This window comes from Diospyros lotus, chromosome 11 (genome assembly GCF_014633365.1).
Source record: "Diospyros lotus cultivar Yz01 chromosome 11, ASM1463336v1, whole genome shotgun sequence".
Lineage (NCBI taxonomy): Eukaryota > Viridiplantae > Streptophyta > Magnoliopsida > Ericales > Ebenaceae > Diospyros > Diospyros lotus.
Genome location: NC_068348.1, coordinates 31,831,505 through 31,846,102, shown reverse-complemented (window position 1 = coordinate 31,846,102; position 14,598 = coordinate 31,831,505). Strand labels below are relative to the sequence as shown.

Here is a 14,598-nt window from a genome sequence, read left to right as displayed (position 1 = left end):
AATTTCCTATTCTACCTCCATTTCTTTGAACAACTAGGGATATTTCCTCTTAATAATATCCTCGAGCTCTTATGTTGCTTCTTCTTTCATGTGATCTCCATTGAATCTTTACTAAGGGAATTACCTTATTCCTTAGGACTTGATCACGACGATCCAAAATTCGTTCAGGTGATTCTAGATAGGTCAAATTATCTCTCAACTCAATTGTCTCCACCTGAATTTCCTGTGTTGGATTGGGTATATGCTTTCGAAGTTGGGATACATGGAAGACATTATGAATGTTGGACAAGCTAGGAGAAGTTTCAAACAGTATACCAAAGGCCCGACTTTTTCTAGGATCGAATAGAGTCCTATATATCGAGTTTCAATTTCCCTTTCTTTCCTCTTTGTGTCGCCAAGTGTTGAGATGACACCTTTAGGTACATATGATCTCCTATCACTAAAAAGCATCTGTAATTTAGTGACGGGAGAATCCGTCGCAAAAAAAAAAAAGAAAATCCGTCGCTAAAAGATTTAGTGATGAAAAACATCTGCTTTAAAACTAGCATCGCCAAAATTTAGTCACAAAATTTAGCACCGAGTGATTTTAGTGACGAGTGATTTTAATTAGTAACAAAATCAATAACGGGGTTCCCATTACTAATCAGCAACAGAAACCCTGTCGCTGATCTACGATAGGGTCTGCCGTCACAAATCAATAACAAGAGACCCCGTTGTAGATCAGTAACGGGGTTTTCGTCGCTGATCTACAATGGGGTCTGCCGTCACAAATCAGTAACAAGAGACCCCGTTGTAGATCAGCAACGGGGTTTTCGTCGCTAATCAATGACGGAATCCCGTCACTAAAATATATTTTTAAAATAAAAAATAAAAATTATATATTAAAATTTAATTAAAATTAAATTATTTTAAATCATGTAAGAATGTAAAAATTAAAAAATAAAATATTTTCATTTATTAAATTAAATTAAATCATATAAATTAAATAAAAGTGTGGAAATATAAATAAAATCATATAAATTAATTTTTATATAAAAACAAATATTTTCATAAATATTACTATTTACGAATTTTCACATTTAAAATTTTTACAATTTATATAATTATATTAAGAAATATTTTAATTAAAAGTACAAAATTAAAATTTTAATTTTGATACAAAATTTGATAATTAAAATTTTAATTAATAATTGAATAGAAAAAAAATATGTGAGATAACAAATATAGACACAAAATTTAAATCCATAAATTCCATTACTACAATCATAAATAGTCCACAATAGAATTAACAATCATAATCATCATTTTCATCATTCTCATTTTCTTCCTCTTCACCATCATTACCCTCATCATTATAAAATGGATCTCCACCCAGTGAGTTTCTCAATGATCCAAGAGGTGTCGATTTACTTAATACTCTGGACATCATTTGATTCATCTGATCTTTCCATATAATCATATCTTGCATCTGTTGCCGTAACTATACATTCTCAGCATTCATTAGGGCCACTGTCTGTCTCATTTGCTAATTCTCCTCGTTTATCTGGGTGAATTGTAGTTTTATTTGTTCAAAATCCTATGTCATGGATCCACATGAACTATTGGAGGTGCTACCAGATGGAGATGGGTGAAACTGATTCCCTTGAGACCCGAGGCTGTAAATACAACGCTTCTTATTCCTACCAAAGACAATCTGATAAAAGATGTGGTGCTCATTAACTGCAGGTGAAGAGGACGAATCGCTCTCAACTGATTGTGAAGATGCCTCGGCATTTAATCTCTCGAACTCCTCCAACATAAATTAAAATTAATATTAATGTTTATAATTAATAAAAAATTCATCAAATAACATACATATTGGTAAATATAATTATCGCGACTGTTTATGATCTAAGATCAACCCACACTTCTTATCCTTGATCATTTTTTCGAGTGTGGGTTTTCTTGAAAACCTTAAATTCATTAGACTCACGATTTAATTCTTTTGCTTGTATAACAAATATATATAAAGTAAATAAGATAAAACACAAACCACTATATAAGTTATTAAAATTCTAAAACATTGATATAAAAAAAGTAATTACCAGTCTTCTTCGAGTCTTAGAGAAAGGAATGGATCCGCCTGTGTGCACTGACTCGCCGATCTTGGATGTGCGATTCTTTTTATTTTGTTCAAATCTTTTCTTGTACTCATCCTCACCCCACTTTGCTTGTAATGCCTTTCGCACGGACAGATCCATCCAGTCACCCTTATCAACACCGCTTTTAATTTTGTTCAAATTACTTTTGAAACTTCATCGACCTGATTTATTCCAAGTAATCCATATACGATTACTCTCTTCAGCTTGTCAGTTGAACATCTTCTACAACAAGTTAAACAAAAAAGAATAAATATATATAAAAAAAATATTAAACTAATAATTAAAAATTAGAATTACACTAACGCTAGACTCTTCAAGTCATATTCGTCATGTTTTTCTAAAACATCATCCCATTGAACCCAAGCTTCATTGTACTGTCTCTTCCAAATTTTTGAGAGAATAGTTAGTGGGCCAACTTCAGGGATAAAACTATAAAATCAATATTAAATTAGTCAAAATATGCATTTCTGTGTGTAACAAAATAGATCAATCAATTTAGACATTATATAATATACTCATTGATCACAGTTCTGATTATAGGATAATTCTTTTCAATAATCAACTTGATCTGTATCTGTTGGTTCAGGTTGAGTTGGGCTAATATTCTGCGGTGGAGGGGAAGACAAAGGGTGTGGATGCGGTGTCGACATAAATATGTATGGATAAGGAGTAGGTTGTGGTGTAGGCTCAGGTGGGTGGGTTGTGGGTATAATAGGAGTATATCCCATTGAAAGGCTGTGAAAACTAGGTCATGGGAACAAAAGCCTGTGGGTGTGTTGACTGGGGAAAGAATGGAGTAGAAGGGACAGCATGTGTTGAAACAGAAGGAGAAGAGTGCGAGGTAGTAGTAGTAGGATCTGAAGAAGGTGTATCCCTATGGCATCAACAGTTACCCCTAACCCTACTACCCCTATGATTAGTGGTTAATTTTGTAAAAATTCTATTATAATTACACATTTCTTTTGATCTTAAAAATGGCTTAAATTAGATATTAATATATATTTTATGGTTATATGCAAGTTTAAATTGAAAAATGAATGAAATGAAGTTCTAAAGTAAAATTTAATAATAATAATAATAATACATATATAAATATATATAATACATATACATCAATACATGCGTGCATGTAATATATATATATAATATAATTTATTAATAACACTCAATTGTTTGTTTGTAGGCATGAAGAATGTGGGGTTGGAGACTCAAATTGGATTCAAGAATGAAGAATTCAAACCTAGCCTATGAAGAATTAAGGCCCAACTTGAGCAAGCCCATGGAAGACATCATTTGGAGAAGGCCCAAGCATTATTTTTAATCCTAATGAAAATTAAAAACTCAATTGTAGAAATCTATTTTTATTTTTTTTAATATTTATTTTTTGAGTGCTTTATTAGGTATGTATTTTAGCTAAAATCCATTTAACTTTATGAGTGCTTTATTAGGTATGTATTTTAGCTAAAATTCATTTAACTTTAGGTGTGTATTATAACTAAAATTCATTTAACTTTAAGTGTGTGAGTGCCAATTAGATATAATTATGTCTAGTTAAATAATTAAAATTGTGTGGTTTGTATTACATCTTGTGGCTATAAATAGCTCACTTGATTGTATTTGTAAAGGTGATTATTATTCTTGAATAAAAGTTTAGTTATTTTCTTAGAATTCTCTCTTTGAGAATTATTTTTGTTCTCTCTTATTTTCTCTATTATTTTCTCTTGTGATCTTACTTTATTTCTTTCTTCTCTTAAATTTTTATGTCATTTATTGTTGTTTTATTATTCACCGCCTAAATGGCCGATTAATTTCTGCCTTTAAATTTTTGCAATTTTAATTCCTGTCATTTTATTTTTCACCGCCTAAATGGCCAGTTAATTTCTGCTATTTTAATTACTGTCATTTAAATTCTGTTATTTAAATTACACCGTTTAAATTCCTGTCAATTAACTTTTAAATAGAGATAAGTAACTAAATCTAATCTTGGGTTAAGGCAAGGACAGTGTCCAACGCCAATTATTTCCAAAGAAAGCTGCACTTTAAATGAGTGACATTAATTTAAATTTCAGTATGGGTGTGTAGTAATTATTGAGAAATCACTAGGTTTGGATTAGAACGTAAGCCTAAGTTAGAGCTTTCATGCCATGTATGGGAGTTACTAGAACTAGAAACACTATCATACCCAAACCCAGAAGATTAATTTAGTTATTCTGTGTATTAATTGCAATCGAATTTATGGTAATTGCTTAAATTATAATCCCGCATATCATGTATGGTGATTGCTTAAATTAGAACTATCATCATCTCTAATTACATTTAATAACAAACCCTCATATCTGAAATTAAATTAATGTTGCTAATCTTTTCTGCTAAAATTTGGGAATCAACGGGTCGGTACTGAAATTGTCTTAACTCAAGTGCTATCCAATTTCATATTTTCATCTTTAGCATTTATTTCAAATTCTGCCTTGCTTTATTTCCTAGTATCTGTTATCTAAAAATTCATAAAAAAAACCTTGTTGCCAATTTGTCCAAATGCGTGTGCGTGTGTGTGACATTCTTTTTCTTTTGCCATAAATAAATCTCTCAGTGGACGACCTGGACTCATCTAGAAAATATAAATTTAAATTTGGACTACAATTACACTTGTACACTGACGAATATAAACCTCCCACCAAAATAAAGGAAAAAAATATAAAAATTTTAATGTGTTTTTATTGTATTTTAATTACAGGGTAAGAGTGCAACCACCCTACCCCTGCTTGTTCCGGGAGGTGAATGTTCTGACATCTATTTCAAGAATTACATGAAAAATAAAAAAATGATAAAAGTACAATATCACATACATTGAAAAATACAACAAATATTATATCATAAAATTCTTGTGTCAATTCACAGTTGAAAAAATAAATCAATCATCTTCTTTTACATATTCATCTATTAATTCATTATCACTATCTATATCATCAGACAATAACTCTTGCTCGTCATCTTCTGATATGGATTTTTCCTCAGTATCATATTTTTCCTATTAAACGACATTGGAGACATCTATTTCTCCAACTATTGCACCTGAATCTTGTAAAGTAGCTGTTAGGTCATCAGTTAAATCTACTTGAGGCAGTTCTGGTATCTCGTACTCTTGGAAAGGTTTTTCCATCTTAGCCTCAAGAGCAATTATTGTACCTTGTACCTTTGTTTTAATAACAACTAGCCAATCATCTTTGTCACAACAGGTGTCAGGATACGACCCATAATACACTTGTTCAGCTTGTTGGAAAAATATGCATAGATCATATTTTTTATACCTTCTTAACGATCGAACCTCCACAATACCATACTTGTAATGACCCGTTATTGGGTCTATGCCATTATTGATATTTATTTCATTTTGATATATATATATATAATGGCATTATTTTAAAATTAAATAAAATGGATTGAGGGTTTAATGAAGCTAGATTTGGGTCAATGTGAGAAAGCCCATAGCAAATGGTAGTTAGAATTTAAAAGAAATAAATTTTAATGGATTGGGCCTAACTATGTATAGATTGACACTACAAGAAATTTGGCATTTAGCGACAAAATTTTCCTTCTCTATTTTGCGACGGAATTGCGACGGATTGCAAAAAAAAAAAAATTGCGAAGATTAGCAACGGAATTTAGTGATGGAAAAAAATTTCGTCGCTAACAAAATGGAAAAAATTTAAAAAATTATTTTTTTAGCGACGGAAAAAATAATTCGTTGCTAATTTTTGCGATGAAACATGATTTCCGTTGCTAAATTTTTGGGCTTTAACGACAAATTTTTTGGCTTTAGCAACAAAAATATTTCGTCACTAAAACTCGAAATTTTTGTAGTGTGAGTCCATAGTTGATTTTAAATAAAGTGGGTTGGACCAAATGAAAAATATAACTTTTGGGCCTTAAGTGTTGGATCAAGTTGAAAATAAACCTTTTGGGCTTTATGAGATGTTCGGTCTAATTAAATGAGTTGGGCTTAAATTATATGTGAAGGATGAATAGGTCTGGGCTCGAGCCCATTTACAAAATGATTATTTAAATTTAAAATAAAAATTAAATGAGTGGCAAATGACATAAAAGGGCATGAAAATATATGTGTGTGTGTGCAAGTGGGAGGGGTAAAATTGAGAAAGCATAAATAGGGGTGGGGTGGTAGACATTCCCCCATTTCCCTCCTTACTTTTCTCCTCCTTGCTTTCTTGTTCCCCTCTCTCTCTCTCTCTCTCTCTCTCTCTCTCTCTCTCTCATTATTATTTCTTCTTCTTTTCCTCTTTCTCCAACTTCCTATCTTCTTCTTTTTTTTCTTTTGTTGATTTGGAGCTTCAAGGGGTGTGTCTTTGCAGCATTTAACAAGCTTCTTCTTCTCTAAATTTGGTTTCTCCATTTAAGGAAAGTTTCATTCCTTCCACGTTTTTTATTTTGAAATTATTAAATTTTCAGCCAACTTATGCATGTTGTACATTTTAGGCTATAACTTTTTTTTATTTATATCCAAATCAAGATCCATTTATTTCTTTATAAACTAGATTTCTTGGGCTTAGTTTTGATATATTACTTGAAATTTTTGGCCAAGTATTGAGCCTGTAAGTGCCCTGTGAAATATCTACTAGAATCCAGAAATTCTATTTTCGTGTAATTTGTTATTACTCTGATTTTTGGCCTATAAATTTCCGTGTTTATATCCAAATTAAGATCTGTTTATTGTGATATAAACTAGAATTCTTGAGCTTAATTTTTATATATTACTTGGAATTTTTGTCCAAGTATTGATCCTGTAAGTGCCCTGTGAAATATTTACTCGAATCTGAAAATTCTATTTTTGTGTAATCTGTCATTGCTCTGGTATTTGGCCTATAACGTTCTGTGTTTATATCCAAATCAAGATCCGTTTATTTTTATGTAAACTAGACTTCTTGATCTTTGTTTTGATATATTACTTGAATTTTTTGGCCAAGTATTGAGCCTGTAAGTGCCCTATGAAATATCTACTCGAATCTGGAAATTTCTTGTACAGCATAATCTGCCTTGCTTCGGTTGTTGGGTAATAACTCATTGTGGTTATTTCCAATTCTAGATCCGGTTGTTGTTTCATAAACTAGAGATCTGAGGCTTCGATTTGATACATGATTCATGATATTTGACTAAGATATGAGCTCGAAATAGGCCCTTGAAGTTAGACTTCAAAATCTGGAAATTTTTCTAAAATTTTACCTAATTAAATCCTTTTATGTTGGCTATTCTTTCTATAATTGAGGTGATGTTTACCCTTGATTATTCTTCTTAAATACTTGAAGTATTTTATTCAAAAGCCTCGATAGGGTTTTGTATCACCCTATATTTCTTAAGAAATGACACATTTATTGATTAAGGTCTAGAGTCTTGCAAGATTTGGTGTTTTTTGCATGTATAAATTTTGGTTCCTTGCGGCTGTTGTTGGGGTAAAAATATACCGTAAATATTAGTTGGACATTTCTATAAGTTTGAGTAAATAAATGTATTGAAATTTACCATGTGATCTGAGATAGTGCACACCTTAATTTATATGTAATTGCGCATGATAAGCATGATTTGAGATTTTCTTAATCATCGAGGATTGATATAAAATTGAGATATGCATATGTGATGCATGATTATTATCTTTGCGCCCCTATTATTTTACGAGGCGACTAGGTCCGTGGTGAGAAAAGGATATCCTATGAGCGCCTGACACGGGTGAGGTGGCCATCAACCCAGTAGGCGAGGCTCAAATTGTTATAGCATGTTGATGTATTTTCATGATGTATATACATTCATGTATATATGGATAATATTGGCCGTGGGAGCCTTGGAAATTATGTGAAAAATTCCTTACTGTTGATGCATATGCATGAGCATGGAAATGAATATATGGTATGTATAATGATCACAGCATGGAAATGGGTGTGAATGGGTAAACTCGTGAATTGCGTCCTACTTACACATTTTCATAGGGTCTTTATTTACTCTATCTTGGTTATTCATGCCCTTGATTTTTATCTCTCCATGCTTTATATATATATATATATTTGTTGAGCCTTGTGGTTCACCTTTTTTTACTCTCGTGTCATTCCAGGTAAAGGTAAAGTGGTCATTAAGGGCGAGTTCAATGGGGCTAGAGCCTAGGGTTAGAAGTGTACAAAGACCTCCCAGGGTTAGTGTTTGTGAAGAGGACATATGTGAGGAAATTTTATGTTGTAAAATTTGTTAGTGCCCTTGTATTTTATTTTTGTGTAGGCCATGGTGCCAAGATGTTGTAAACTTTTATGTAACACCCGAGAATAATTTTGAGGATAAAAATGATGTTTGATAAAGGGGATAATTGGAATTTTGGAAAAAATAAGACTATAGGGCACACTAACACAGCTTTGGACGACCGAATTAATCAGATGGAGTACCTCGGACCCTAGATAGCCAAGGAAAATGGTATAGTATCGACGAGAAATTAAAATTGTGATTTTTAGTGATGAAAAAAATGAGATCGGGAACAGTTTTCGGTACAGTACAAATACAGCTGCCAATTAGGTCGTATTACCGAATTATTATAAACGATGTCTAAAAAGTCAAAGGAGGGTATCAAGGACTAGTATTCGATGTATAAAACAACCCTTAAGAGGTTTCAGGTTGAATCGAGTGGATTTGAGGTCAAATAAATCAGTCAGGCCTAAGTGTAATTTTCTAAAAATGCCCGAGGGAGGTCAAAACGGTAAATTTTTGAAAATTTCAAGGGAGAAATGAGAAGTTCTAATCTTGTGGGTCTTAGTGGTATAGTTGGATAATTAAGGGGCTTGAGAATAAGGGCCAAAATGTAAAAGGAAATTCAAAGGGGGCCAAATCGCAATTTTTGAAAATCTGCCAAAGCATGGCAGATTTGGCCGAGATTTTGGCCTGATTTTCCGGCGATTTGGGCAGCCTAGGGTCATCAGGGAGTGGCCTAGGGTGGTCTAGGAAGCGTGGGGAAGAAGTCTTGGCCGGAAATCGGCCACGTGGGGGTCGAATTTGGCTATAAATAGCCAAGGGTTTCGGCCGAAAATGAAGCATCAAATTGCTCGGTTTTGAGAGCAAATCGAGGGAAACCAATAAGGGGCTTTTGATCCTTGAGGGAAGAGGATCATTTCTGGAGATTTTGGTAATTTTTGGGGTAGTATAGAGGGTGTTTTCGCATATATATACATTCGGCCGTATATATATATATACATTTTGCGTGAAATACCAAATCGGGTTGTAGAGTGATCGATCGAGCGATCTAATAAGGGGCTTTTGTTCGCAAGGTGATGGGTAACTGATCTGGAAAGTTTTGTGCCAATCGGAGTTCGAATCAAGGGTCAATTTGATTCGCCGGAGTTCGGTGGCGGGATAGCTTCGGCCGACTGTTTTTGGCCAAATCGGAAGGCTTCCGGTGGTCTTTTCCGAGAAAGATTGGTACCATTGGGATCGAATAAGTGAGAGGAACATCCTGGTGTCGTCGCTTCAATTTTCCGGTGTACCGTCGCCGGAGAAGATGACCGGAGGTATTTTTTGTATTTTTTAAATACTGAAAATATAGAAAATTCGATAAAAAGGAAATAAAATTCTGGAAAAATATCCATAAATTCAAGAAAGTTGAATATTTTAATTTGGTGAATTTTTATCTTGGAAATTTCTTGAGAAAATAATTATTTTTGATTTTTTAAAGGAAATGTAAATAGAAAATAAATAGGAGGAATTTTTATAAACTTCTGAAAAAATTCCAAAAGTATAAGGAATTTATTTTATGAGTTTTGGTGATTTTTCTTGAAGTATATTCGAAGTAAATCGATGAGAAATAAATTTTCTCAAGGAAAAGTAATTATGGAAATTTGAGAAAATAGGAGAAAAATCTGGAAATTTTCCAGAAAATCCCAGAGGCTTATAAATATTTTTTTATGAATTATCATGTAAAAATATTTGAGAAAATAGTTGTGTAGATATTTATTTTGGATTCTTAGAGAAGAAAATGGGAGAAAAATAGGAAAATTGTGAGAAAATTAAGGAAAATTATAATTGTTGGATAAATGTGATGATTAGGGTGCCTTGAGGCTTGAGACGAAGTGACTCGGGCGAAGTTCGAAGAAGGCACGCAAATCGAGGCAGGCACGCAAATCGAGGCAAATCGCGCTTTTCAAGAAGAATTCGAATTGCGCCTAAAGGTGAGTGTTCGCCCCCAACTTTGTTTTGACTTATGAGTGGTTCTACCCGAAGGGACCTTGAGTGACATGTGAATGGTGTACTATGAATGCTCATCCCTATGGCTTGGTGTATTATGGTTGTCCAAACAGTTATTTACACATGCATTGAATTTCGTACAGTAAATTGCATACATTGAGATGTTGATTTTTATGCATGTTATGATTTTTCGGCATTGGCTTATTTTGTGTGGTCCATGTGGGACGTAGGTTGGTAACTCGTGACGTAGCCTAGAGTGACAGCACTCGGGATGCGTACCTAGGATTAATGCTAGGTGACCCACTTGGGACGGGGCTGAGACGGACTTCACCCTACGGGACCCAAGTGGCGGGGCTGAGAGTGGACACCACCCCGGTTGTTGGCTCAAGTGGCGAGGCTGGGAGTGGACACCACCTCAGGTTCCTTTGAGCAATAGCATTAATGCCAAGGTGACGTCGATTCTGAGGATAGTGCTGATGTGACACTCTTGGGGCTAGGGTTGCGTTGGGTTTTGAAATGCTTTTGAGTTGGAGTGTAAATCCTAACAATGACAATGGGGTGATTCCCGGGTTCATATGTCGAGGTTGTCCCTCTTAAGCATGATTGTTTTGCCAATGAGCCGAAGTGGTCGTGTCGCCTTTAGAGAGATTGCATTTTCCCCGGTTAGGGTTAAGTGCTATGTGGGATTCTCTTAGGCTGGTACATGTCGGGATTTATCGATTTTGTATATGATTTTTCATATCTGCATGAAAACGTTTTTGAACTCTCACTTAGATGATTCAGCATCTAATTTGGACTATGTCCCTGGAATATTCAAACGTTCCAGGTGAAAGCAGTGGCGCCAAGGGAAAGAATATCATCGAGATGTAGCAGCTATGTTTAGTTTTCGTAGGTTTTGTCCATGATTACGATGTTCAGAGGTTATGTAATATTTTGATATTTTCATGTGAAACATCGATTTGGTTATTGTAAAGGAATTGTCGATTATATATCATTGAGGTTTCGATCTTGCTTCCGTTGATGTGATTGTTGATACCTGTCTTAGTTTATTATTAAATTTTGATATGCTAAGAAGGTACGATCGGGATTGACTGGAAATGATTATGATGAAGGTATAAGTATTGAGAGACTTACATTGTGTGTTTGATGTTGAGAAAAAAAAAATATTTCCGAAATCTCGAGTTAACGCTCGTTGTGGGAAAACGGGGTGTTACATTTTATGTTGGCTTCCGCTAAATTTATCTAAGGATATTAATGTGGTGTTGTATGTTATTGTTCTATATCATCTTTGTGATGACCTATTTTCGGATATCTTATGCTAACGGGACTATTCAGGAGTGGGCCACTATAATACTTTTCATGAATTTTGGTTCTCCAAGGACTTGGATCATACCATTCACATTTGAATATAACTACCCTCTTAATTGGTAGGCCTGCATATTTCAATTCAATAATATCTATAATTTTTCCATAATAATAGATCTCTGATGATCCAACTCCTGTACCAGGCACACAAACACCAAAATTTTTTATGGACCTACTATTACTCCACTCAACAGTATAAAATTTATATCCATTGACTAAATACATTAGTCAGTGCCGCACATTTGGAGTTAGTCCCCATCCTATATTCTAAACTAATGGATCTCTAACAACTTGAGTACTCGAATTCACCTGAGAAAATATTGAATATATAATATATATAACTAAAATTCAATATAATAATAATCTAATATGAAGTAACATACATGATATTGGAACCACATAGGAAAATGTTACTCGATTTGTTTGTTTATTTCTTCGTCAGTGATATTTGAAGATAGCTGACGCAGAATGTTGGTATACATGCTAAAAATTCAAGTTATGTATCAACCAAATAATACGAACCACATATAACCTTATAAATAAAATCATTTGTTTGTCTAATGCTTACTCGATATAAGATTCAAACTCTTTCACCTGATTTTCATTGAACCAGTAGCACGGCTTGAAAAATTGAAGATGGAAATTTGTGGATATGAACAATCACCCCCATCATGATCATTTCGAGGGACTCGTCCTTCTGGATTAAACGTTTGGTGCAAAATAATAAGAACCAAACGTCGACGTCTTCTCAATTAAATAGGCTTCACATATAGATCCTTCTACATGAGCTTTATTACGAACCTTTTTGTTTAAAGTATTGAGAAACCTAAATCATTCAATAATTAACTCAATATAGGAATAATTTAGTTTTTTAAAATAAACATACAAAAATATGTCATACATGATTACCTTTCGAAAGGATACATCCATATGTACTATACTGGTCCCCTTACCTTTGTTTTGTAAACTAAGTGTATTGACAAATGCTCCATTGAGTTAAATCTTCTCGAAAGAAATACACACTATAATTTGCACAAAATAATGGATATGTTTTGCTCCATAATATTTAGGTGTTCAATCCTTAACATTGTTGAGCAAATATCTTTAAAAAAATGACATAACTCAGTAATCGGATTCCAAATTCGATCTGATAATATTACAAATGCTGTTGGAAGTAATCACTTCATGAGAACATTACAGTCATGGCTTTTCAACCCAAATACCCTTGCGTTTCTCATATCAACACATCTACCCAATCTAAAAGCATATCCATCAAGGAGTTTCAGTTCTTTTATCCATTTCAAAACATTTAACTTTTACTCCCTTGTGAATGTGTATTGGGCCTTTGGTTTCAATACTTACCCCCGTCAAAGTCTATTAACTCAAGCTCTTTCCGCCGATAATATTCTTTCAAATCCATTCTAGCTTTTGCATTATCTTTACTTTTATCCTTGAAATCCATTACTATATTGAAAATATTGTCAAAATATTTTTTTCAATGTGCATCACATCTAAGTTATGTCAAATCATATTATCTTTTCAGTATGGTAATTCTCAAAAAATGCTTCGTTTGATCCAATTATGTTCCACACCATATCTAGGCAAAGCATAGTCTTGCAACTCCAAAATAGATAGAAAATTACAAACTCTTTGAAGGATATTATCTCCAATTAATTGAGGTGGTAGAGGAGAATTATCAACTCTGTTTTTTCAAAATGCACTTGTAGTTCACCAAAATACATGATCTATTGGTAAAAAATGTCTGTGACAATCAAAATATGATGTTTTTCCACCATACTTGAGAGTAAAAGCTTTAGTTTTTTCCATACAAATTAGACATGCTAATCTATTAGATGTCATCCAACCAGATAACATTCCATATGAAGAAAAATCATTGACAGTCCACAATAGAGCAGCCTTTATCATGAAATTGGTTTTTGTTAATATATCATAAGTCAAAACTCTTTCATACCACAATAATTTAAGTTCATCAATTACAGGTTGTAAAAACACATCTATCTTATTTTTTGGATTTGATAGACTTGGAATAATAGCAGTCAAAAAAAGAAACTTTCTTTTCAAACACATTCTAGGAGGCAAGTTATATAGGGTCAAAATGATTGGCCAACAAGAATACAGGCGACCCGATTGACCATACAGAGTGAACCCATCTGCACAAAGACCAAGCCTCACATCTTTAGGATCAACGGCAAAATTAGGATATTTCTAATCAAAAAGTTTCCATACTTCCCCATCAGACAAGTGGGACAATACGCCAAGCTCATTTTGACTTTCATGATGTCATCTCATGCTTGCAGCTGTAACTGTGGAAGCATATAATCTCTGCAATCTTAGAATGAGAGGCAAATACCACATTTTCTTATAAAAAATTTGTTTAAATTTACCCTTCCTACTTCTTGCAAGTTTGAAACGAGGATGACTGCAAAACTTACAACTTATCTCGGATTCGTCATCCTTATAATATAATATACACCCATTTGGACAGCAATCAATCTTTTTACAACCAAGCCCAAGCTGGGAAACCAACTTCTTGGTATGATAAAGGTCAGTTGGCACACAATTACCAGTTGGCATTGTTTCATGCTTAAACTGCATGTCTTCATTATAACAACCTTCAGACATGTTATAGTCAAACTTAATACTCAACATTCTAACTACAACAAAAAGTTCACTTTCTACTTCACAATTCGGATACAATGGGGCTTGTGCAGCAGTTAACATATCATAAAATGCTTGTATATTTTCATTCAGTGTTTCATCTATAGTGTAAGTTTGATAACCACTTCTACTTCTACTTTCACTTCCAATATCTTGCATTATATATGGCCCACTCGATGGCCCTATTGCA

General features: G+C 33.5%; 1 protein-coding gene and 1 long non-coding RNA gene across 2 annotated transcripts in view; both read left to right on the top strand.

Annotated features, from left to right (window-relative positions):
- Window positions 1–14,598, top strand: part of LOC127812990 (protein TIC 55, chloroplastic) — an 87,722-nt gene that overhangs the window by 41,515 nt on the left and 31,609 nt on the right. The gene's annotated exons all lie outside the window — the stretch shown is intronic.
- LOC127812994 (uncharacterized) lies at window positions 9,148–11,343 on the top strand. The gene is made up of 3 exons (XR_008026036.1): window positions 9,148–9,691; window positions 10,227–10,348; window positions 11,191–11,343. It is a non-coding gene; the product is annotated as an uncharacterized LOC127812994 (long non-coding RNA).